Source organism: Pezoporus wallicus, unplaced genomic scaffold (genome assembly GCF_028554395.1).
Source record: "Pezoporus wallicus isolate ANWC-B61680 ecotype Strahan unplaced genomic scaffold, APGP_CSIRO_Pwel_v1 contig_3817, whole genome shotgun sequence".
Taxonomy (NCBI): Eukaryota; Metazoa; Chordata; class Aves; order Psittaciformes; family Psittacidae; genus Pezoporus; species Pezoporus wallicus.
The window spans coordinates 10,344,958-10,370,410 of NW_026635157.1; the positions used below are offsets into that span (position 1 = coordinate 10,344,958).

The 25,453-nt window shown below is 39.7% G+C and overlaps 1 protein-coding gene across 3 annotated transcripts in view; it reads right to left on the reverse strand.

The window, feature by feature from the left end:
- Positions 1-24,807, reverse strand: part of TMEM200A (transmembrane protein 200A) — a 52,262-nt gene extending 27,455 nt beyond the window's left edge. Inside the window, exons 1-2 of one of the 3 annotated variants that reach the window (XM_057408706.1) lie at positions 24,606-24,807; positions 3,849-3,913 (exon numbers count right to left, since the gene is read on the reverse strand). The gene's annotated coding sequence lies outside the window, so the exon portion shown is untranslated. Of the gene's footprint in view, positions 1-3,848; positions 3,914-24,317; positions 24,525-24,605 lie in introns of those variants that run through there. The other 2 variants (XM_057408700.1, XM_057408713.1) reach the window with 2 other exon arrangements.
- Between the last annotated feature and the right edge of the window lie 646 nt (positions 24,808-25,453).

A 25,453-nucleotide genomic window follows, 5' to 3' on the forward strand; every position in this document is an offset into this window, starting at 1 on the left:
ATAGGAAGGAAGCAACCATACATTAGCCTAAGAACTAGAAGGGGGGGGGGGGGGGGGGGGGAAAAAAAAAAAAAAGAAAGGAAAAAGGGATAATGTCTATCTTTAAGAAGATTAGTTTTCCTGGAGTTCATGGAATTTTCAAAATATATAAATAGGCTGCTACTTTTGCACAAATTTTCACATTGGTTGCTTATTATTCAATTCATCTGTGTTAATGATTAACCCATCATAACTGATTTATCATTTTCATTAGTCTCAGAATTCAACATTCCACTCTGCAAATGCTGAATGGAAAAACACTTAGGCAATAAAGTAAAAAGTCCCTGGATGCTGTTTATCAAAGTAGTTACATCTGAAGATTAATTCAAATACAGAACATCTGCTGCCCTGGTGTCATAAAAATCCACAGCTGCATTATGAGCCACACACATTCTCTCAGGGTATCTGCTGAGACAGGGGAAAAAAAACCTAATCCCACTAAGGAAGACCAGCTAAAAAAACTTCCGTCTGTAATCAAGATATTGATACAGACATGGCATCAACATAGAGCTGAAATTCAGCCATATTCTTGAACGCAGAGTAGCGACTTGCTGCCTACACTTGCAGGCATTCATGCCACAATCAGTACTTTGCTGTCTGGGGCTAGAATCTGTTGCTGTGACTCATCCGAGGTGTCACCACACCACAGGAGAAATCCTGCTGTGATCTACAGCCTGTTCAACGTAGGAGTACTACAGTAGCTCACAGAAATCACTCTGGGGCCCTTACAGACACCAACTAGTACCTTCTTCCGTTAGAAACAGTTCAAGTGGAAATGGGGCTACTCATTTAAGTAGAATTTTATTTACTGTTGGTACAGATGCAACAGCTAGACCTTTATCATTCTTAAGAAAAATCCATTTTCTAACACACTGTATAAGGCAAATTCTAAAATCCTTGAGGAGACTTGAGCACAGGCCAAACAACTAATACACTTGTCAATGTTCCCTATGAATGCTTCTGGTACTTCTGTAGAAGGCGGTGTCTCCTTACTCCACTGCCAGTCCTAAACTTTCCTATGTGCCACTTTCTCACTAGGACCTTCCCACACCTTCCTCAGGCGGGATTTGACTGCCTCTCACTTGGTCACCAAGGATCCCTCAAATCATACTGCTAGGCTTCCTTGCTCTCCCTTGCACTGGAATTATGGTTCTACATATCTCTCCCCAAAACTCTGTACTTGGATATGTGTTCCTCTAGCTCTTCTCCATCCTATCTGTGCTAAATGTTTTCTTCATTCACTTTATTCAACCTTCCTCATTTTTTTCCTATTTAGGAGATGAACCATTCAGGATGTTAATTTTACTGGAAGGATTGTAAGATCTGAGATACAGATCTGTTATGCCAAAAATGCTAGGAGCTGGCACCAACAAGCTCTTTGACCCACTGTAATGTTTCCCACACTCTGATTTGTGCACAATAGGCAAGTGGAGATCCAGGGAACAGAACAAAAACATTAAAAAAAAAAACAACCCACTCAAAAACAAACTTAACGAGATAAAACTCTAATGACAATTAAGAAACATGTAGATCGGATATGGTCACAAGGCTACTAAAACAGTGACTGGAGCTCTTCTCAATTAAGCTGGGTCAGTTTCAGCTCAGTAGGGTTGGATGCTGCTACCAGGGGAAGTACCCTCATGCATGAAGTCCAGTGGATTAAGTGCTTTGCCCTGCTACATCCAGCCCTAGAACTTCCCAGTTCAGCCTTGCAGTGCCCTTGCAGAACATGAGAAACAGATGTGCCAGGACAAAATTACTGCAAGTTGCAGTGGAATATATGAACGCTTTGTTACTCTTCATTAACAACTCATGCTAAGACACTAAAATACAAACTGTAGCAAGGGAGGAGTCGGGTTCACCTGCTACTTGCAACAGAGAAAGCCTTTAATAAGCACAGCGATGGACAGTTTCAGAAGAAATATCTTAAATCACCATTTGCTACTGAACTGGGGTCAGAGGCCAGAAGTGCTGTCTAACCAGCCAGATGCCTGCTGGATGGAGCACAGGCTACTGAGATGGAGCACAGGCTACTGAGCTCAAGTTGTTACTCTACCAGCACTGCATGAAGCCTGTTTGTGTAAGGGCATATAAAAGGTGAGACTATCTGCTTCATTAACTTTATCCAATCAAGGACCTTTCCAATACATCAGGGGATAATAAGCAAAGAAGGAAGCAATAAACAAAAGCACACAAACTGATAGACAAGGGATAAACAAAGACAATGCCAAAGACCTCTGGATACTAATAGATGATGCATTACGAAACTAACTCAGCATGACTGTGTATTCACCCACAACCTTCAAGTCGAACTAGTCAGTGAGTAGCAGGCTCTGGGGACCTAGTAGGGGTATCAAGTGGGCAGAGGGTTCATGCTGGTATTTGAGGGAGCCCACGAGTGTAGGGTGCCTGTGGGACAAGTGTGCGTACATGCGACTGCAACAAGCACTGAACTAGATCAGCTGGTGAGTGGCGTACCCAGGAGGAGGGGCTCCACCAGTGCTTGGGGGATCCATGAATGCATGTGTGCTTTCATTCGCTAGGGAACGTCAATCCTTACCAGCCAAAGAGAAGGGGTACTTGGTTGTGAGCTCACTCCTAGAAGCATTACATGTGGGTGCTGCTGAAGGAATTGCCTTGCTTATGGCAATCTGTGTAGCCAGCCGTGCACAAGTCCTCTCTCTGTGTGGGCTCTGTGGTACATGTTTTGCCCCGCTAGTGGTTGAACTTGTAAATGGAAAAGTGGCAGCCATGCCCATCAGTCTGGGACGGAGACCTCTAGGTTTCAGGGCACCCTGCTGGGCTCCAAGAGTCATGCAGGAGGAATTTCCAGACTCTTGGAGCTGCTGGAAGCAATGGCTACTTATAGGATCCCTTAACTGTGCTTAAAGCTGATGTATATTTGGCTTCAATCCTATAGTCACATCAACATTTCTTAAGTAACAGCAAGGTCTTCTTTACATGCCCCATAATACAACTTCCCATTAAGAAAAAAATTTAATCCATGCTGATAGGTCTTAGCTCCCTGCTCCTGGAAAACTGCTGAAGATTTTGAAATAGATGACAAAAAAAGTACGTCTTATCCATCCCAGCGGAAAGACAGTAAAGGTATGCCATAAAGATGAAGATAAGCCCACACTTTGTTTAGCCATTTAGTCCCAGAACTGTTACATGCATTAATCTTTAGTCGAGAAAAAAGTTTAGCAAGGAAGATGTATTGAAGCCACCAAATTCTAAGGTTAGCTTTGTTCTCCAGGCTTTCTATCGTTCATCTATATTTCCCTTTGCTCTGCATAATTTTCAGGTCATTGCATAATTTTCAGGTCATTTGTCTTATCAATTAGGTATCAAAGGCCCACATATGTGCTTTGAAAGTGTGTAACAAAACAAAAGGTTAAATCCTAGGTTCAAGCAACAGGAGGCTGACATTAGTTTAAATGGGATCAGAATGTTATATGTGACTTCAAATTCTTTTTTTTCCTTCTCTTCCTGGTGTGCATTTCGCTGCCTTTTCAAAATAACTGCTACCATGTTTTATTATTTGTATGCTTTTGAGTCTTTGGACGCTGTCCATCTCAAATCTTAAGAGATCTGATCTTGTTATTCAGTCACACTTCAGTATTATATTGGCTTATTAAACAATATGATGATAATTACCTTGGAACTTTAAAAAGCAAAAGACTCATTGTAATGGACCCACAGGAAGTACAGAAACTTAAATTATTATTTCTATAGTGACAAAACTATGCTTTATGTTTACAAATTTAACAAACTTCTATAGACAGCCTGATTTATAAACATCTGCTTACCTGCACTTTTTTCTTCATTTTAAGGTCATAAAGCTTTTACAGTAAATTCTTCAGAGTTATTGCACCTGTATGCAAAATAACATTATAATCTTACAAGTTGGATGCAGAATTTGTTCAGAAAGAAAATGCCCTTAGTGCACCTAAATCCTCGAATTCCCTCCATTACAACTGGTGCAATTTTTCATGAAACTAATAGCTGCTAGAACTGGCAAGAATTTGTAGATCTGAGGCCAGAGTACTACAGCTTTTCATTCTGCTGCTTGGCAGGTAGAGAAAAATTCTGTCATTCCACATAAACTGGCAGATCTAATCATTTGTGTAATTTCATATGGTTTTGCTTATCAGTGAAACACGAGCTCTTTAATTTTTCTAAGTTTGTATTCTATTTATTTGCAGGATTGATACTTTGACCAACTAGAATGAATTAATAGGAGACACATCACCAAAAAGTTGAAAAACTATTTTTTTTTAAAGTAGTTCTGCTGTGTAAAGTTTCTTCCATTTTGAACTTAAGAAATAAAACTACTTCACAACTTGTCAGCAGCAGGTCATACACATTAACAACAGGACCTATGAGTTTCTTCAGCAACCAGGACCTTTCAGCAACACATGCTATAAAAATAGAATGAATCAGTCCACATCTCAAAAATATTTGTTTCTTAAACCTTAAACGCGTTAATTTTCCTCACTGCTTTATACTTTTTATTTTCCTAATAAGTTAAATTTTGGGGAGAGAAAAACAGACAAAAAAACCCAGACAACTACTATGACCTCCCCATTTCCTTTACCTCACCTAATTGACTGCAGAGAACAAGCACCTTCCATCCTCCAGGCACATCTGTGTATATGCTCTCACCAAATGTAATATTACTATAGCTGCCTCAACTCCCCCTAGATTTTCACTTTTCTATTACAGCACATCAACTATCCTGAGACACTCTTCCTCATATTAAAATTAATTGAAATGTGCTTTCAGCAGTATATTTTCATGCTCAGAAAGCTGACTGCAGTTAAGTATGGCATGACCACAGAGAAAAATATTTTCTCTGAGTATCTTTTTAATCTAGGCTTGTCATATGGTTCTGCACAATAAAAGCCCTATTTTGGCTTGCTCCCAACCTTCTCTTGAAACAAAGCCTGATCTCTCTTTGGTAGATTACTTGTCAGTATGTTAGCATACATGTTCATATCCTAGAAATAAGGCTGGTTAGATTCTTGATTCTATAGAGGAACCAGGAAAACGCATGTGCTAGTTTTTATCAGTCATTCTAAAATGCTGACTATTAGAATGATTGACACTTCCACTGAACATCTACTATTGCCTCATCTTCCTTCAGAAGCACTTACCGTTTCAGAGAGACAATAAAGGCCTCATCCAAAGCAACCTTACAACAAAGTAACCACTTAAGTCCACTACATGTGCAGTATAAGGTAGACCACATGAAAAATAAAGAAAAAAAAGATAATATGACCAAGTAAAAGGAGATAACATTACAGAAAGAACAGGAATTAATGAAAGTACTAGTTCACTTCGGATTATCACTGTTCGCACTAGCTCTCCCTGCTTCTCTTTTGCTTTTACTACATGACTCACTCATTCATCCCGAGACCTTAAGAGTTTCATGCAGCGCAGCACTGGACAGAATTTTTTGGTAAAGATAAATCATAGAATTACCTGAATTAATGTATGCTATAAGGGCGCAGAGTGGTATAGCTTTTACAGAAGTGGAAAAAGATGTACTTTATCCTCAGTGCACATGTTCTAATGTACACTGTGTACCTGTACATTAGTACAAATGTACTAATACTCAGTGAATGTGGAGACTGCAATAAATAAAAAAATAGCAAATTGTTACTTTCAGTTAAAACTGGAAGTTTTATGGATAAAGCTAATACATATTACGAAATCTTTGGGTTTACAATGTTAATAACATTTTTACAACAATCACCGGATACTCCTTGTTGCCTGGCCTTTGAATAGAGATGCAGGATCTTTTGCATCTCTAAAAAATAGATTTTTCACTTTAATTATCAGTTAGAATTGCAGACACTGGGCATATTTACACTATGCAATGAAGTGGGGTAAACTGAACTGAGCAACAGCTAAGGAAGCTCAAAACAAAGCACCATGCATGGGTGCTCAGTGTTACCTAAAATTGTAAGAAGCAGCTCCTACTGCTTTGGTTGCAACATCACTTTTCTATTTCTTTTTGCAGAGGTGCTACTTTCTCCAGATGGCATGATGCTGGTTAAGCAGATAACAAAATCTCTGACATTGCAATGTGTAGATACAACCAACTTTGTTTTGAAGAGCTAGCTATTAGCTGAAGGACTCTCACAAAAACTACTAGCCATGCCCTTCATACACTGGTATTGTGGTTTGCCATTTGTCTGAGGAAGCTGCATCCTAAAGAAAGTGCAAAAGAAAATTAATCCTCATGTCTGCCCTCGCATTTTGAGAGCCAGTGCTTGTCCTCTGCATTCATCCAAAAGGAGTCATCTTTTAGCATGGCTCTGTGGGACTGACAGAGGCTAATTCTTTATAAAAACATATGACCAAGTTGAATATGAAATAAACAGTTTTAGGGGAAGATCTTTACGCAGAAGGTCCGTTACAGGCCACTTAGTATTTTGCAACAATCTGACATTAACTTAGATTTTGGGATACTGTATTAAGACAAAGTATGTCTGACTGCAAAACCTGTCATTCACTAACAGATAAATGAAGGATGAGAGTATACAACTGTAAAAATATTTAAATGATTGTGTATTATACAAATTCTCAGATTTTCAGAAAACCAACACAAAAGTAGAGCTAAAAGATGTATTTTTAAATTATGAAAAATCTGAAATCCCCATATCACAGTTGTTTGACATCCTCTCTGTAAAATCTCCTGCTTTCTCTGTTATCAGCATCTCAATTTAAAATGTAACCATTGTTAACAATTACTACAGTTAGATATACTCCAGATGAAGAGCTTTTGCAGATAAAGTCAAACTGAGCATATGGAAACCTCCCATAGTTCATTGAAAAAAAACACATATAGACTATGATTCATCCTCCTTTCTGCGACCTTTATAAAGAAGAAATGGTTATGAATATTTGTAATCCTTTGGCAATTCTTGTCTTCTTCCTGCTGATATTTGTCAAGATTATCCACTAAAGATACTCTGCTTCCTGAGTAGTTTTCTTGTACCTCACTGAAACCTTTGGTTTGCAGGAAAGATGAGAATTGGAACTAACTAGCTTAGAACTCCAGATCTAAATTATTTTCAAGTATTTTGCTTTAAAAGATAATCTGAGCCTCCAACTTTTAATGCTTCTTTTAATTATGTGCCAGGTATGAGAATGAAACATCATGGCTTGACAGTACCCAGTCCAGAAGTTCCGGCTGATTCTGCCACAGACCACAAGAAACCATAAAATGACCATTCTCAATGTCACTTTGTATCTGATTTTCTGTGATATATTATACTGTGTACCACTGCAAAGGAAACAGTTTCCTTCTCCAAAGTCCATTTAAAATGCTGCCAAGTTACCCAGTTGTCTGGTTATTTTCTTTGTAAATTCTTGTTTGTAATTTTACCAGAATTTAATAGCTATGGCCTTTTATGGAACAGGGTAGCCCTGCGTCTGTGATGCTTTTGAGAAAACCTCCCGAAAACTGGTTGCTTGACTACTAAATAAGATTGGGGAAAAATATACAGCAATGGTGATATTCATATTTGTAATTGTTTATTTCAAAATCTGCAACTCCTTACACATATGTAAATTCTCTGCAGACTGTTGGTATAATTTAAGTGGGACATGTGTTCTCTGATGTCAATTTTGTTCAGACTCTGCAATAACTTGAAAGAACAGGATACACACACACACACAAAATATCTGTTTTGACCAAAATTATAAAATATTGTTTAAAGGGAGGGAAAAAAATAAAAAAATCATAAAACCTTTCTTTATATAATACAGATTTTGCAAATGAATACCTAAGATCTCCATTATTAACAAACTCACCTAGATAAGAATGGGAATAAATTTGAATGATTCATATAACAATCTGTCAACCTTTCCTATAAAGGATTCTTTTTCTCAAAAAGGATACTTCAGAAAAAGAACTGTTGAATCATATTGAGTTACAAATCTGAATAATAGCAAAGTTTGCTCACGTAATTTTTGAAAATCAGACTTCGGGCCCAGCTCTAGACGTTCTGCAAATATAAGGCTTTGGTGAAGTCATTTTGGGTAGCAAATGCAAATTTTAGAATTAACAAATCATTTATGATATTTAATTACGCATATGAAATTCTGGTCCTACTGAAATTAACAGGCAAACTGTTAATGATTCTTTGAGACCACCACACATCATGCGTTGCTTTGTGACATGAATGAATATGAAGTGAAGAATATCACCCACACTTTGGTCTAAGCTTGCAAACATGTAAGCAACACAGTACTTCCGCTTCACAGTACCATCAGCAAGTGCTAGCTGCAAAACTTTTTCAATCTGTTAATTATCCCATAAACACGCCAAACCAATTTCTTCACAAAAACTGTGGCTTGTATATTTTTATACTCTTTGTTAGAAGAGCCAAAGTGTTATTTTGCTTATGAAAGCATATATTTCTCCTTAAATGAAGTATTTTTTTGAGGTAGTATTTACATGAGATTCTAGAGGGATCAGTATGTTTAAAAATAATACTTCGTTCATAGTTATCCAGACCACACTGTCATCCAGCTTGTTTCTGTCTGGGAAGAACTGGCATGTCCAGTTTTCCTTCTCCTAAGTCTACCAATGGAAACAGTCCAATATTTCACCAAGAACAAAATACAAAGGTCATAATGCCCTGTTTCCAAAACTGTGATCCATCCTGATCGTTACCTTGGGCAGAATCTCCAAATCCCACACCTGAGGCTTACCAGGAAACAGATACCTGTGACTCAGCCCACAGGCAAGAGGAAAGGTAGTCTTTTACAGCAAAAAAGACTAGCTTCCTACTTTTGTGTGCCAGTCACAGAGCTACCAAGGGTGCTAGCCCAGACAATATCCCCAGGAAAGGAAAGGAAAGAGCCTCCTCACTAACTGGACCACATATGCCATCCTCCCCTTCAGGGCAAACTTCCCATATAGCAGACAGGGTGTCTCCCTGCCTCCCCAGGCAGACTTGTTCCCAAAATTTCAGAAAAATACAGAACCTTATAACCTAAAATCTCTGACACTTGATATTGTGGTGATAAAATATACTCTTAAGTATCTCATCACAAATTTATTTAATTAAAAATTAACCTTGCAGTTAAATGGCCATAGTAACCAATTGTTCTCCTGCCCAATGCTTTTTCTGAGCAAGACAAGCAGTTAGCTATTGCTGCTTACTGGCAGATGTTTCCTGACAGTCAGAAGCCAAGCCAGGATATGGAATTAACACAAAGACCACACATGATGCTCCATCTGTCAAAAATCTATCAGAAAGGTAGCCCTGATAGACTTCTTGCAACATGAGGTAACACTGGGCATGAAAAAAAAAAAAAAAATCATATTCCAATAACAAGAGGTTTTAAGACACAAAAGTAGTGCCTGCCTTCAAGCTATTGTTCCTTTAATTCCCAGAAGCAAGGTCCAGGCTTTCCTGATGAACTGCTGAGACAAAGAGCAGCCGCCGAGAATTCAAGCAGAGAATTTCACAAGGCAAAAGCCATAACCTTCACAGAAGCACAATACAAACACTAGACCTCATCTCCACAGTCAATAAGGGTGTCTACAGACTCATCCACATCTGGAATGGCTCCAACTATATACATATACATATATGCGTATCTGTCCAACTATATGGCCCTGAAGCATGCAGACTCATGCATACAAAACAAACCCACTCTTAAATCACAGAAGTATAGAATAATTCAGGCTGGAAGAGATCTCCACCACTAACTCCAAACTCCAAAATATGCAATTCATATTTATTTTCCTATAAAACAGCAAAGGAAGGCAAAAGACTGTTATTTCAACTTAGAAACAGTTCAGAAAGTTCTGAGATGATCTAATCATGTGCTATATATGACACACAATTCTTCATTCAGCCCATTAAGAATATTACCAAATCGCTTGTATTCGGTATTGTACATTAAACCTTGCACTTGTAGTGTGACAGCTACTCCTGAACTCACAAGGTTTGTGTAAATTACCCAGTCTTATTTGGAGACATCTCCATATAGGAGACATACATGGAGACATATAATGGAGCAGACATGTAATAGCCATCCAATGTCTGTTGCCCCCATTAGCTCAGGCGTCATTACAAAGTACTAAATTTCATTAGGCAGATTTACCAATACCCACCCTACTTTTACCACACGAATAATGCATTAAAGGCATGGTCCGTCTGCAGAATTGTACCCCTTATGTAGACACGTTTGTTCCATTCACTACACTGAGCATGTGCATTCTAAACTTTATCCAAGGAGTTGTATGCTGGAGAACCACATCCAACTTCTCCAACATCTATTTATCAATACAGCTGGAGAGAGTTGCCTAAATAATGTTTGTCTAAATAACGAGCTTACATTATACATTTCAAAGCAATAGCTTTGATGGAATTTAAATCCCTCTAGAGAAAAGCAGTATTTAGCCACAAGCATATAACTGTTCCACCAAAATATATATATGCATGAATATTTTAGGACAGAAAAGATCATTGTCATCTGCACACTGCGTACATAAACAAGGAAATTCATCTCTGATTTTCACATCACACCTGTAACTCCTCAAGTTAGATATTTCAGAATGACAGCCTTGATTTTCAGAAAGCCAGCTCAGCTTTTGGAAGGTACTTTAAGAATTAATTCTTCTCACTCCTAGAAATGTTTCCAATTTCAATTGTTATTTTATTTTCCATTTCAGTATTTTAACTTCCAAGACATTTTGGTACATTAAGATTCCTTCCGCCATTAGTGTCTGCTCAGACATCAACATTCTCAGAGCTCTTCACTCAGGATATATAATACAGATTTGATTTTGCATAGCACCTTTCATTCAAGCATCTGAGAAATTCCTCATGTGTATTTATGAGTGTTAAACCGCCTATAGAAATATCCCCATTTTGCAGATAAGCAAACTGAAGGAAAAGACACTAAAAATAATATTCTTCAAGAGGATGAAAGTAACAAGTGATGAGACCAAGGTGCTTATGTATTTCTGGGAAGGCAGGGTCAGGAAAGCTCTCTGAAGTCACAGAGTGCCCCTGGCAGAGCCAAGAGTAAAACCCTCATGGTCAGATTCTTATACCTGGAGTTCTATAGCAAGGTCATTATGATTTGAATACATTACTTCTAGATACCATTGTATAAAGTTGAAGTGTACAAGTCTGTATTCAAAACAGCTCAGAAATGCACTACAAATTTAATACTAACTTTTCAATTACATTAAGGGTACAAAGTATCCAGCACAGGAATGCAACAGGCTTTACACTGCCTAAGCAACTGGCTGTTTTCACCCTATTTCATACAGTAAGGCACTTTAAGCCTAATAACTCATAAACACCTGCACTTGCAGCAAGACCAAATTCGCCTTGGCAGCTGCTGAAACTTTGACCCATGGCAGAGACAATGAAGACCTCAGCCCAACAGTTTAGTCCCCAGTGACTCTGTCTCAACGGAAATGCACACACTCAGCTGCTTCTTTTCACATTTGAACCTGGAGGAAAGCTTTTTCTGGGTCAATGCACATTACTGAGTAGATGAAAGAACTTAATTGGCTTTCCCCAAGATGCAGCTAATAGCTATCAGAGTATATTTGGAGAGGAGACTTATTAGGCACAGACCTCTTACTCTCACAGCCTTATGTCATACAAAGCAGTAGGTCAGATCATAGTAAGAGGCAGAAAATGACGGTGTCTCCCATCCCAGTAGATGGGATTGCATAACCAGGAGAAAGTAAATTTTCAGTACATTTATATAACCTTTCCTACAACTCCAATATTATTGCTCAAGCATGCTGGGACATAAAGGTTACTGAGATTTTACTACTATTTTTAAACTGAGGGACATGGGCTTTCATAAATGGCCAGCTTTATACAAAATGAACATCTGTCCCGAGATTTACACACCTCATAAAGTCCTTCCTATCTGCATTAAGGCATTTCTGAAAGTTCTCTAAAAAGTGTTTCCCCTTGACTGAAGATACATCTTCCCCATTGTGCTTCCATTAAGAGTCTGAATATCACTAATAAGAAAACTGAACATCTACTCCAAATCGTGATTAACTTAATTAACCTACCATACGCTTTCATAGTATTCTATTATAATCAATGCAATTAGATGGGGGAAAAGTATCTCTTACTTCCAAAGATACTCAGACATGTTAGATATGCCATTTAGAGATTTTGAAGACAGATGTTTTAAAATACAGACAATAAAAGCATATGTTTAGGGATGTTAAAACAACAACAGAAATACCACCTGAACATGGCTCAAATAAACTAGAAAGTCTTCTCTGCACATACTGGATGGCTTTGGAGGTTTTTCCAGGATGGCAGCTTATTAGCTGTAACTGATTGTCACGGCTTTGAACTAAAACTATTCTAGCTCCTGAGAGCAGTTTTGGTTTGCTAGTGTAATAAAGGCATGATTCACAGAAAACATCTTTGACATTTCTGGGCTATGTAAGAACTAATACTAGGTCCCTGACCGCCTCACACACTGAAATCCTAACATCTTAAGGTCCTTTCCAACATGAAATCCTGATCTTGTTGAAATATGTAGGAATTCTGCATTTGATTTCATATGGTCAGGATCTCACCACACTACCAGAGCAACAGTAAGCAAACAAGAATAATTCAATCTTTTACAGTGTTCTTGAGATCACAGCAGGAGAGGCCATTTTTTACATCATCCAATTCTATCTGTAACCCTCCACCAGTTTTGTGACATATATTAAAACTTCCATTAAAATCAAGGATTTATACTGATATGTTAGTAATGATAGCAAAGAATCCAAATTCTTACCTCTTTGCCAACGTGAGTAATTTGTACAACTCTAAAAATTAACTTTGCAGGAGCCATTGAGTAGTCCAGTGTGCAGTTCCTGGCTGTGTGCACCCTAGCTATAAGCAAATCTAAATACCATTCACTTCCTGACTGCTCTGTTGTAGGAAAAAACAAAAAGGGAGAAGCAAAGCAAAGGAGGAGAGGATGGATCTCCTTTGATATAAATAGAGGAAAGACCATTGCAGAGACACAAAAAAAAAAATGAAGGATTTAAAGGACTGTCTCAGGAATAGAGTAAGTCAGCTATTACCAAACCTTTCACATAACATCGTGTCCATGAGAATCTTATGTGTTGTACTACACTCTGGTATCTTGTCTATATCTATACAGGGGTGTCTCGGGTTCACATCATAAAGTAGGGCTACAGCATTAAGGAGCTTTACTGCTATCCTTTGAAGCACACAACAAAACTAGAGCCTACATGCCTCCATACGAATCAAATACACTACCTGATTGGAGTTTGGTTTGGATTGTTTTTAACAAAGAGAGGGAAAATAGTTCCATGGACTCCCCACTCTGCTTCCAAGATTAAATATGTACACACATATGCATACACAGCAAGTCCAGAGGACAGCCACAAGGATAAGGGGACTTAGCACCTCCCATACAAAGGCTGAGCAAATTGGGGCTGTTTAGCCTGGAGAAGAGAGGCTGTGTGGAGACCTCATAGCAGCCTTCCAGTATCTGAAGGGGGCCTACAAGGATGCCAGAGAGACTCTTCACTAGGGACTGTAGTGATAGGACAAGGGGTAATGAGTTCAAACTTAAACAGGGGAAATTCAGGGTACATATAAGGAAGAAATTCTTTCCTGTTAAGGTGGTGAGGCACTGGAACAGGCTGCCCAAAGAAGCTGTGAATGCTCCATCCCTGGCAGTGTTCAAGTTCAGGTCGGACAGAGCCTTCGGTGACATGGTTTAGTTTGAGGTGTCCCTGCCCATGGCAGGGGGGTTGGAACTAGTCAATCTTAAGGTCCTTTCCAACCCTAACTATTCTATGATTCTAAAACAGAAATTACTGTCAGATCAGACAGAAGAGCCATAGCAATTCAGATAAACATTTAAATAATGCAATACTGTCTTGGCTACATAGCCATGCTTTTTTCATGCTCTCTCTACATGAACTATCCAGGCAGAATGGAGAAAGTTGCTGCACTATAAATATACAGACTGTTTCAGTAAAAACAAACAAAACCTATACTGAGAACAAGCAATAAAAAAGTTCTACAATAAAGTATTCTGAAAACTAAACCACAAGCCAAATATAGAATCATTCACACAAGCCATTTATCAACCTCAATTTTATCATTCTCCCAAAGCCGTGACATGAAGTCGTATAATCTTTTGGGGTTTTATGAAATCCAGGATGGTTTCTCTGGCTGTTTTTCAGACCTCTGCTGTGGCTCTTACCTTCTTTTTTTTACAGTTTGATCATTCTGAGTGAGAGCTCTTCTGAAAAAGCAAGTTACACTCAGTCATCCTCTGGCTTTTGCACACAATGAAATTGTTTAATCACAGCCGCCTGGTTTTATATGTGATGTATGTGAAAGTGATTTTAAATGCTTTTTAAACCATTTCTATTGTTTTGAACCAATCTCAAATTCTTTTCCTTCACTCCCTCTCCCCTCCAAGAAAACGTGACTACGTCTAAAATAGTAAGAAATTCATAAAGTAAGGTCTGTAGACAATTGCTGTCTTATTCACCTCATTGATGTTTCCATCTGAGATAATTTCCTATCCAGATAGGATTTTAGGCACAGGTATTGTAGAAACCTGCCCAGCACCTTAACTTCAAAGTCCATGTGATTACATGGGCAAAATCTCATCTTTTGAAAACAAACTGCTTCAAGATCTTGACAAAAAATCTTGCAAGCCTGAACTTAGTGCTCATCTCAACAACCTCTGCAACTACCCCTTCCTCTTTTGTCTACCTTCCACACCGTGAAACAGCATATGTGGGCTGGAGCTTGTCTAGAATATACCCCTAGGACACACTATACATGATCAAGAACATCATAGTCTAAAAGGCAGAAGAAGTATGGTCAAAAGGCAGACAAGAAGCAGTACAAACATGCATATGACCATGCTAAAGGCAAACTTTCTGTACAGTGCATCTGTTACTGGAGAAGTTTTCCAGTTAAGTGTTTGTGAAGAGTTCAAAAGCCACAAGCTTCTGGAAAATAGTAGGGCACAACAGCAGATCAGACCCCTTTTCTAGGGCCTTTTAACTGCTGCATGTCAAAGTCTCTGTTGTCACTGCTGAAAACTCCAGTGTTACCGCACCACATCTTTTCTAAAATTTTAACCATGGCAAATGGCAATGACTCACTTCATTGTTCCTTATGGATTTACTGAAAGACAAGAAGGAAAACAATGTTATGATATTAATGCCACACGTACTTCTAGTTACACTACTGCTTCTAGACCCGCTCCTCATACTTCCAGTTATTTACATAAGAGTCTCCCTACTACTTGTCTAAGACATTATTTGCAAAAATACAGTCTTGCCCCTACAGAATAATCAATGTTTGTGGTTGCTGCTATGCTACTGACCTATCTTTCTCTCTAGCTACCATCTGCTTTCATATCATTATATTCACAGTCCTGCAGTTGTCAAGGAATGACTAGTTTGCCTACGATTTTTTAGAAAAGTGTAATAAACTCTGTCAGTTTCAGAGTTTTCTGCGCAGCACAGAGCTACTGAATGTGTGCAACTGAATCAAATGCAGGCAGTTAGGCATAACAGTATTATTAATATAAAGCAATAGAAGAATCCACACAACAAACATTACCCAGACCTCAAAGCACCAAGTCTAGCCTAGGAATCTCCAAGCCTCCAAGTATTAGAAGTGTTTCAACCACATGCTGTTGGGAATATGGGTATTCCCAGACAAAGCCTCACTGTCAAAAGGCTAATTCCAGAGCACATGACTCCTCAGAAGAATCTTCCAACCCAAATTTCCGTAATATCAGCACTCTCTCACAGGACCATCTCTGTGTCAGACTAGTTTACCAGCCTGTCTCTCTGCCTCTCCATCTCTGAATTCACAGTTTGCTGTACTGGACCTTCATTTCTTTTTTCTTTTTTCCTCCCCGTTTTCCTCAGTAGATGCTTCTTGAACTGTAAAGTGGGAACAGCTAGATTAGGCCAGAAGTTTGGAACTGAATTCTGAAGTCCATCCCTTCAGCCACAAAGTTTAACAAAAGCACACTTAGCTTGAGGGTGATGCTGATACTGGCTTCTCAAGGAGTCATAAGCAATGTGCTAGCCCTATTTCCAAGGCACTCAATATTCTGGGCTGAAAATTACCCCCTAAGCTCAAACCTGAAAGACATGGATGACAAACCTTATTAAAAATGACAGTGTACCTACTAACAATTGGAATAGTCTGTACAAAAGAGAAGAAGTTGTCCTTGAGACCAGGTCTAAACTCTGGAAGGAGGGACTGCAGAAACTAAGGATCACACAGACGATCTTCTGCTCCAGGTTCCCCCTTTGGACTTTGCCTTCCCAAACACAGAGTAAATGCCTAGTAACATGCACACTGACAAAAACAGTTGTAAAAGCAAAGATTAAGTATTCCCAGAATTCTTTAATGTATGAAAAACAATGAATTTCACATGTCATGAAGTCATGTCACAAAGCACAATAATAATGTATTTGTATGAACTGCTATAAAGGCAGCACAAAAACACGTTGGTAAAGTTATCTAGAAAACATTACCAGAAAGCTATACTAGTTCATCTGAGCCCAGCTTCTCACAGTGCAACCCTGAGTTGTGATAAACTTAGCTCTTTTACAGGAATTTTATATAATGTATACAATACCATCTAGTCATAACCTCCAAATCCCACTGGAAAATAAAAATAAAAATCTAACTGAAAGAAAACATTCACAAAATTAAGATCTAAAAAATAACCACAGTCTCAGCTATAACCTACTTTCCATTCCCATTTAAAATCTACAGCCAACAGGACAACGAGAAATTACAAACTGGAGTTTTTAAATGCTTCTGTGTGTAATGTCATTGGTATGACTTCTGTCTTTCTAATACAATATAGCCTATTGAACTATGTTCCAGCAAAGTATGTAGGACCTTGATGATATTCCACCACAGGCATCAATTAATGAGGCCATGTCCTAGGAGGATAAAATTGAATTAGAAAAAGAATGACAATAAATTCAGAATAGGCATCTGTGAAGTAATTTGAAAAGAAATTTCTTCCTGGCAAAGAGCAAAGCAAACATTTTGCAGGGGTCATAAGAAGGGTTTGGGGAAAGCACTTTGTTACTCAATTAATGCAAAGTGATTCTACTGCTTTAAAATCTATAAACTGTATTAATAGCCAAGCCATTACTTCACAAGAAGCGTCTGTGAGGCCTCTGGATGTTTATTATTAATATTATCCTGGTCCAAAAATGGCTAGCAATTATTACCAGGCCATTAATTGTGACAAGCTAGAGTTTTATTTTGTGTGCAAGTCTGTGTTTGTTTGGTAAACCTCTTGTAACCCTTTTGGGATTATGGTGTCCCAGTATGTTCCACCAATTCCACATATATTGTGTATCCAAATATAATGTTCCATATTCCAGTTTCCATAATACCAAAGTTACTACTGAGATAGGAAATTGACATCAGATTTCTTTAAATGTAATTACAGCAAATAGTGGCTTCCAAACATAACTTTTAATATCTTACTTCTATTTCAAATCCAAGTGTATTAGAATTATTGTAATAAGACTGTTTGGGCTGAGGTGGGAAATCATTTTAACACATCATGGATCTAGTGCCCAGTACCAGTTGCTGTGCCTGGGCATGTGGGCCCAGGCAGTGGGACTCCACCATGTCTCTTTCATACTATCAGAAGGATGCCAGAGCATCTGTGGCTAAGGTCAGCTAGCACTCTCTCAGGCATTTAGCTGCTTCTGTCGAGAAGCTCCTTCCAATCAGGCAGTTGGGATGTGACCAACTCAAAGATGGTTTAATACCTGCACATAGCCAGACCATTCTGGCTCATTCTGGCTGGAGAACAGATCTTTGCTTCATTAGTATCCTAACAGAGACATAGCTAACATGTATCAGAAAGAAAAATCTGTGCCAAGTACAGTAGGTAGCCAAGTATTCATTTGATAAATGCCACTTAATTATCCACCATTTTGAAGGAAGTCTCCAGTGTGCTTATTGTGCTCGCTAGTCTTCCTCTTCCTTGAGACAATGACAGATTACGTAGATCTGCATGGTAGTAACTTCTGAGTTCAGAGTATTAAGCTGTTTGCAGATGGAAACAACAGTTCACCTAACTTGCAAGCATTTCAAAATCCAGTTTCTATATTCATAAGCGAACTATACTACCTAGATGCCTTTCCTTTCATATGTCTGAACTGATTTGCTTACAAGTATAACTTCTGTAAACAGTGTTTAACATCATTTTTGCAGATCATCGTTCTTTGACACACAACAAAGACAAATAGTTTAAAATGCATCTTAGAGAGACAAGAATTAATCTCTTAATTTTCCGAAGTCAAAAAACAGGAATGCTTAAAAAAAAAAAAAAGAAACACTACCATATCTTTTGGTCTTACTATTTTATTCATTAGTTACATTCAGGGGTATAAACAACTTTCATCTTTACAACTGCAACTTGCTATATCTCATCCTTTTTCTGCCTTCCCTTTGTTTTGGGTTTGTTTTTTTTTCCTTTCTTCAATATTCTTTTTTTACCATTTGCTCGATTTTCCACTTTCCCTTCTCCCCTGCCTTCTTCCTTGGTTTTTGTCTGTTATATGTAATTTAACATCTTCCTACAGAAATAAAGTCACACTTCAGGTGAAAAAAGTTAACTGTTAAATACACAGTAATTTATAGCAAGAAGTACACAACTGCCAAGTCTCAGACAGTGTATCAGCTTTACTCAGTTGACCTCCAACAGCCCTACCATGACATCCGTGTCTCCAGAACAGCATAGTTCCATGGTGCATCTCTTTTTCTGAGTCCAGTGGGCTGCCTCATACTTTATGCACCAAGACTGTCTAGCACAAGATAATGCAAAAAAGAGAAGCTACAGCAGCTAAGATATGTACACCCTGTCCAAGTAACACTTCCTCAGGAAAGCTAGTCTGCTGCAGCAAAATGCTGCCCCAAGACATGATGCTGCCTTCACACTTTTCATAAAGGAACACAATGTACATCTCATGTACAGTGTCAATACATGCCAAATTTCACATTTGCGTAAAAGATAGTGTCTTTAAAGTATCATATCTAAAAATACAGGTAATAGGATCAAGACAATTGCCAGGCTAGAATACACTTGGCAACCCTGCCAACTTGTATGAAGAACAGCAAGCACTACAAAGGAAATGCAATTCTCAATTTATGAGTTTTTCCAGTACAGAGGAAAATAGTTTGATATCCTAATAACTCTGAGAGCTATTGATTTATCTGCAGTGTCTTGCACACTGAACCCTAACAAATCATAAGTAGATTTTCAATAATAACAAACAAAAACTGGACTTTTTTTCATTACAACCTACCTTCTTCTGTATTTCCTCTGTATTTTAATATGTGATATGCTTTTGTTAGCTTGAATTACACAAAGGAGAGTGTACACTTCAGTGCTTTTTCAGCTGCAATTTTACACCTGTAACTAAATGGATGGACAAGTAATAGCACTTTTTTTTTTTTCATTTAATACATAGCAAAATGTAAGTGATAAAACTAATACCATACAAACTCGTTCTTCAACAATAGGCAACTGGTTACAGATAAGCAGAGCCATTTACCATTTATTCAGGTTCCATTCAGATGGAGAATGTGAAAAAAAAAAATCTAATTCTATTACTGTTACCACTAACACACCAAATTTAACACAAAAAGTGAAGCTTTTTAACTGCTTCCTAATTAATCTGCTTTGAAGGTGGTTTATATTGACAAAAACTAAAAGTACTTTTGGAATTCTGCCCTTTATTGGAAAAAAGTAGCATGACTATCATGGGATAGATGTAAAAAAGCTTGTTTTGATTTCATATCCACTCTCTGAACTAAGGCTACAGATCCCAGCATAAGTTAGAGGCATCAAACTATAAACCCTTACCATGCTGAGTTAAAAAAATTAAGCTCCACTAACCAACTGCCAGAATGCGTAGGCTATTAGTGTCCAACTGTATCAATGCTTCATTGAAAATGTCTTTCCCACTTTCCAGCCAAAGTGAATTACAGAAGTATGCAGTTTCAACAGGCTCAAATTTTAGCCCTTTTTGTTGATGGGTTTAAAAACCATTGCACTGGTGTGCAATTAACTGTACTTGTGAAACAGCAAAGGAAAATAACAATGCATATAAAGCCACATTTTTTCCTCTTCCTCTGTAGTTCTTCATCTTTAAACTAGTTTCCCTGAAAAGTAACCTAAGCTATATTTTATACCTCTTGTGATTTTTAAAATCTGTTTGATTATATGTACCTAAAGCATTTTTCATTGAAGTGACAAAATCCTAATTTCTCTGATTCAATGAGAGTTTCATCATTTCGCTCAGTGGGACAGAATGAAAAGCAATGTAAAAAAAGTCTTTTGTTTCTACTTATTTTAGTTGGAGGAAAATGGTCACACTTCCAACAAAAGGAACAACTGACTAAAATTCTAGTGGGATATAAATAATGAGCCATTTATATAAATGCACACAAGAGTAAAGCAGCAACTGTCTTCTAAGACTTTTCAGAGACTTTATACACAAAAAGGTACTTCATTGTTTCACTTTACACAAGTCTATTTTCCTGAAAATCTCTGCTACATCATTACTTCTCACTGATGGTGTTTCTCAGATGCCCAGTTTTGGTAAGGTAGCCCTGCAATTCCCCGTCTCTCTTTTTTTTTTTTAGGTACTGAAACATGGAGAATAAAAAAGAACAATAACCTTCCCCAGCGTGAAACACAGAAGAGCAGAGGAGATTACTGAACAACAACAACAACAAAAAAAAGCTTCTTTCTCAGGTCTTTTGGTCATTCTTTTCAAAAAATGCCAAGTGCTCCTTTTAATATTTCTGTCACCAAAAGACCAAAGTAAGAAAACTGAGTGATACAAACATGTTCTGCTACTGCTGCAGATAAAAGGTTTCAAGTAGCTCTGTATTACAGATATCCATCTCATTTGGCTAGCTGTACAAAAAAATAAGATAAAATTGATTTTTAAGAAAAGGCACCGAGGCAAAGTCATGAAATTTAAAATTATTAATCCTGCAATAAAGTTTGGGAAAGAGAATGTAATTCCATTTATACTAAGAGACCAGTATAATCTGACTACTTCAGTACTAAGTTCAGTCATCAGGTCCACTTGAGCTGCTCCTGACAAGATTCACCCATGTGAAAAGCAATTACATATATACACCATTACTGTGGCGTGTATAAATGGTTAATGGTGGAATAGAGTAACAACTTCATGCTGCACAGTTACACTGAAGTCTCAACATGGAAGTTTAGAACAGCATTTATTCTCACAAACTTCACAAAAAGTGGACACCCAGGAGCTAATCTAACTAGTGAGTAGGATAACAGCTGTGCAAAACATCTGTTCAGTAGTTTAATTCACTGATGTTGTCAGCATTTCACCTTTCCACACAATTGATAGTCCACTTATTACCTTATTACCCAGAGATTGCGGGGGGTTTTGTGTTACTGAGTAAAGAAAAGCAGAAACTTTTCCTTACAATATTTTTATTTTAAAACCAAAGTACTAACTAAAAATAAAGCACTAACTGAAGCACTGTCTGTGATTTCCTCTTATTTCTAGTCAGCTTGGAGAGCATACACAGTTCTATTTTAAAATAAGTATCAAACTTCTCTATGAAGATTTCTAATTCTTAAACTATTGGTTAGTATCTTCGAGTAACTCAAAGGCAGTAACCAGTTAGCAGCACAGAAGTAATACAAGGATTCTGATGGTGAGTATCAAGAATGGATTTCTCTAAATCCTGATAGTAATAACATGTTTGGGATGTCTTCCCACATCTATCATACTCCGCTGCATCAGAAATCTTGACGACAATGTTTCAGAGAACAGGTTCAAGTCCTCTTAAAGGTTTTTATGTAGAACTGTAGTACAAACATTACCTAATAGGATATTCTTCCTAGTCTTTTCTAGAAGTCTTTGGGTTCTTCTTGGGCCCTGTTTGCCAGCCTCATACATAGGTCTGAAACACCTTAGAGTGTCTAAACTGGCACAGGATGCCTATGATTTAATGAATTAGCCCCACTTTTACTCTCTAATATTGCACAAGAAAATTATTCACAATTTCCTCTTTGTTCCAGTATCACAAGATCAAACATGTAGACTAAAAGTAACTGATCTGCTTATAAAGCATAATGGCATCAAATCAAATGGGACGCATCATCATAAGCTAGGGTATCAAGCTCCTCTTACTTCTACTACATTCTCTACCATTATCATAGACAAGACTGACAACATTCTTCTGTTAAACAAAAAAAAAGAAATCATGACAGCGACCTTTAAGTTTCAGATTTTTTATACCATAACTTTGTCTGGTTTCAGCAGTTTCAGTGGGAGTTTTCACTGGTTTTCAGCATTTCAGATTTTTGGCTCTTAAAATACACTGAACAAGGCACAAGAAGTTGCAGTTTCCTCCTGCTTTTCCATACATGCACTTTACTCCTTAACCAATTTTCACTTTTCATTTTCCCCTTTTGCCCCCAGACAGGTAGGAGTCAATCAAGAATATACAATCTGTGAGATGTAGCCAAGGTGAGAATCTGCTTATGGCATAGGTAGTCTGTGTCATATAGCCAGCATTCATGGAAATTGGAGCAGAACACTCTGAAAGACTGCTTGGTTCAGGAAAAGTCCAGCAGTGCAGTTAAGGCAGTGAAAAGTTTCACTGAAGTTACTAGGACCTATTGCTATGTGCAATGAACTCGCACCATAGGAGATCATTAGGGCTGGAGGTTGGAACTACACACCTGCTTGAGCGTCAGCACACATCAGCGCTTTCTTAGAGCTTGCTTAGTCCATAGTTCATAGGATTAAATTCAGACAGCCCAACTTTTGTAATGTGATGACTGAGCTTCAATAAAAATGAAATTCTGTTACAATTCCAGCAAGGCTGTATTGGGCAAAACCATTTCTGTCTATGGAATAAAATAATTCTAATATGCTGAACTCTTGCATGGGTAGTCTTTTTTCCAACTTCCATTTGGATCATTGTTGCAATCCAACAAAGGAGCAACAAATAAAATGTGTTTCTATGCCGACAAAATATAAATTATATAGGATTTTATTTTCCAGATTACTACATAAGTACTACATACCTTTTTCCATGAGGGTGTCTTTCTGTGCTCAGGACAAAAATCTAATTATAACTCATGTTTTAAATTACTAAGAATTGTCTTATCTTCTAACAAGTATTTTGCTAAAAGTACATTTCCTGGCAACAGAAGAGGTGCATTAAAATGTTCCAAACCTGAAAGACCCTTTGGCTTAATTATCAAGTAATTTAAGTTATATTCAATGGAATAAGTTATATTCAATGGAAATATAATTTTCTGATATAAACGGGCTTTTTTCCCCCCACATCTTCTGCAAAGCAACACAGAAACAACTAAAGGAAAAAAAAAAAATGCACTATTTCTTTCTATCTGGACACTTACTTGATTTCCATCACATGGACTGGAAGTACCACCTCCTTGTAGAAGAATAACGGAACAGTTGCTAGTTGATCTAGCACCAGGGTTAACCACAAAAGGCAAAACCCTTGCTGATAGAATTTAATTGAACAACATAGTCCTTGTATCCTAAGAGCACTCTGAAGTGCAAGTCCACTACGCTGCTACAGGTTATTTTGTAGTTCATGTTACACAGAATGCTACACTAGAGGATCACTTTCGCCTGAATGGTTTTGCCTTTAAACAGGAAAACCCGTTTTATTTTTCACAACCACTGCATAAAATAGACTAGCAGCGGTTAATGACAGTTAGTCTTAAGTGTCAAGTAGATGCAGCAATTGCAGTCCCAGATCTGCAGAACAGCTGCACGCATATTGAACTGAAGCACAAGCACCGACAATGGTTATGTTAGGAAGGTATGAGAAGCATGTACCACGCACCCAAGCTGTTTGCAGTACTTTTGTTTCAAAGTCTACCTCACCAGTAAGCTGATGTCTAGCCGACAGTGGATTTATTTAGCAGCGAGTTATTTCTAAACGCAAGGGAAGAGGGCAACCCCCGTGTAGTCCCCATCTGCCTCATCCATCCAGTTAACAAGCACACCACCATTTTTTCCTCAAACAAAGGTTAAGGAAAACCCAACTTCTATGCAAAGAGGAAACCCGCGGGGCGGGAGCGGCAAGGGGGGCGAAGACCGGGGCAGCCCCTCTGCAGGGCAGGGCAGGGCTCCCGTCCGGCGGGGCAGGCGATGCCAGCGCGTAAAGTACCTCGGAGCCGAGAGCAGACAAAAGAGGGTGTGTAGCAGCCGCACGGAGCGTGGAAGCCCGCGCCGCTCGGAGGCAGAAAGTCCGTTTCTGGCAGGGCAAAGCCCACCTACCCGTGCCAGCCCGCATCCTGCCCCCAGTCGCCCTAAGCAAGGGCGTGTCCCCCCGTTCCCCGCCACCGGCAGGAACGGACACGGCCCACCCCCTCCGCTGCCGGCCGGCTGCGGGCGGGCTGAAGTTTTGAGGCGACGGGCGGACCTCTCCACACACACCCCCCGCCCCGCCGCTTACCTCTGGGGAGGCGCGAGGTATCGGCAGCCCTCCGCGCCCGGCGGGGCTGCGCGGCACCCGTACCACAAGGGGCTTCTCCGGTGAGGCGGCGGCTGGCTCACGGAGTGACAGGGCGGCGGCTCCCCTCGCCTTTCCCCGGTACCGTCCTCGGCGAAACGCGGGCGGGGGTAGGCATGGTGAACAGGCAGGCAAAGGGGCCGGGGCGGTCACTGCCGGCCGGAGGAGGACGCCCGCCGACCGGGGACTGCGCGCCCCCCCGCCGCCTCTGCACGGCCAGCCGGAGGCGGCCTCCCCCTGCTCGCCCCGCGGCGACGGGCGGGTGCCATAGCAGCGGGCTCCGCGGGCCGCCGGGAGCTGCGGAGGGGGAAACGGCAGTCAGACAGCTGTGGGCGGGCGGCTTCTCCGCGGAGCAAAACTTTCCCGGCTCCTCAGGTCGGTGCCCGGCCGCCGCCCCGAGGGAGGGCAGCGTGAGCCCTGTCCTCACGGCCGCCCCACGGGCCAGGGCCAGCCGCGCCCCTCAGTACCGCCAGAGGCAAAGTTTCACTCCGAGACCTCCGGGCTGCGGCCCCGGCGCCATAGGCACGACGCCCCCATTTCCAGCCACGGCCGGGAGGAGGGTGACGGGCGCCAGCAGAAGCGGCCCCCTCGCCCGCGGAGGCTGCAGCCGGAGCTCTGAGGGGCTAAGCGGGCAGTAGGCAGATCTACTGGAACTAGGGACGAGGAGCCCCGCGGTGGGACATGACGGGACGGCGGCCAGGGAAAGGGGCAGGCGGAGCCGCGGGGTGGGAGCGTGGCTCCTTCTCTACCTCCCGGGGAAGTTTCCCTTCTCCCCAGGGAAGAAGCGCGGC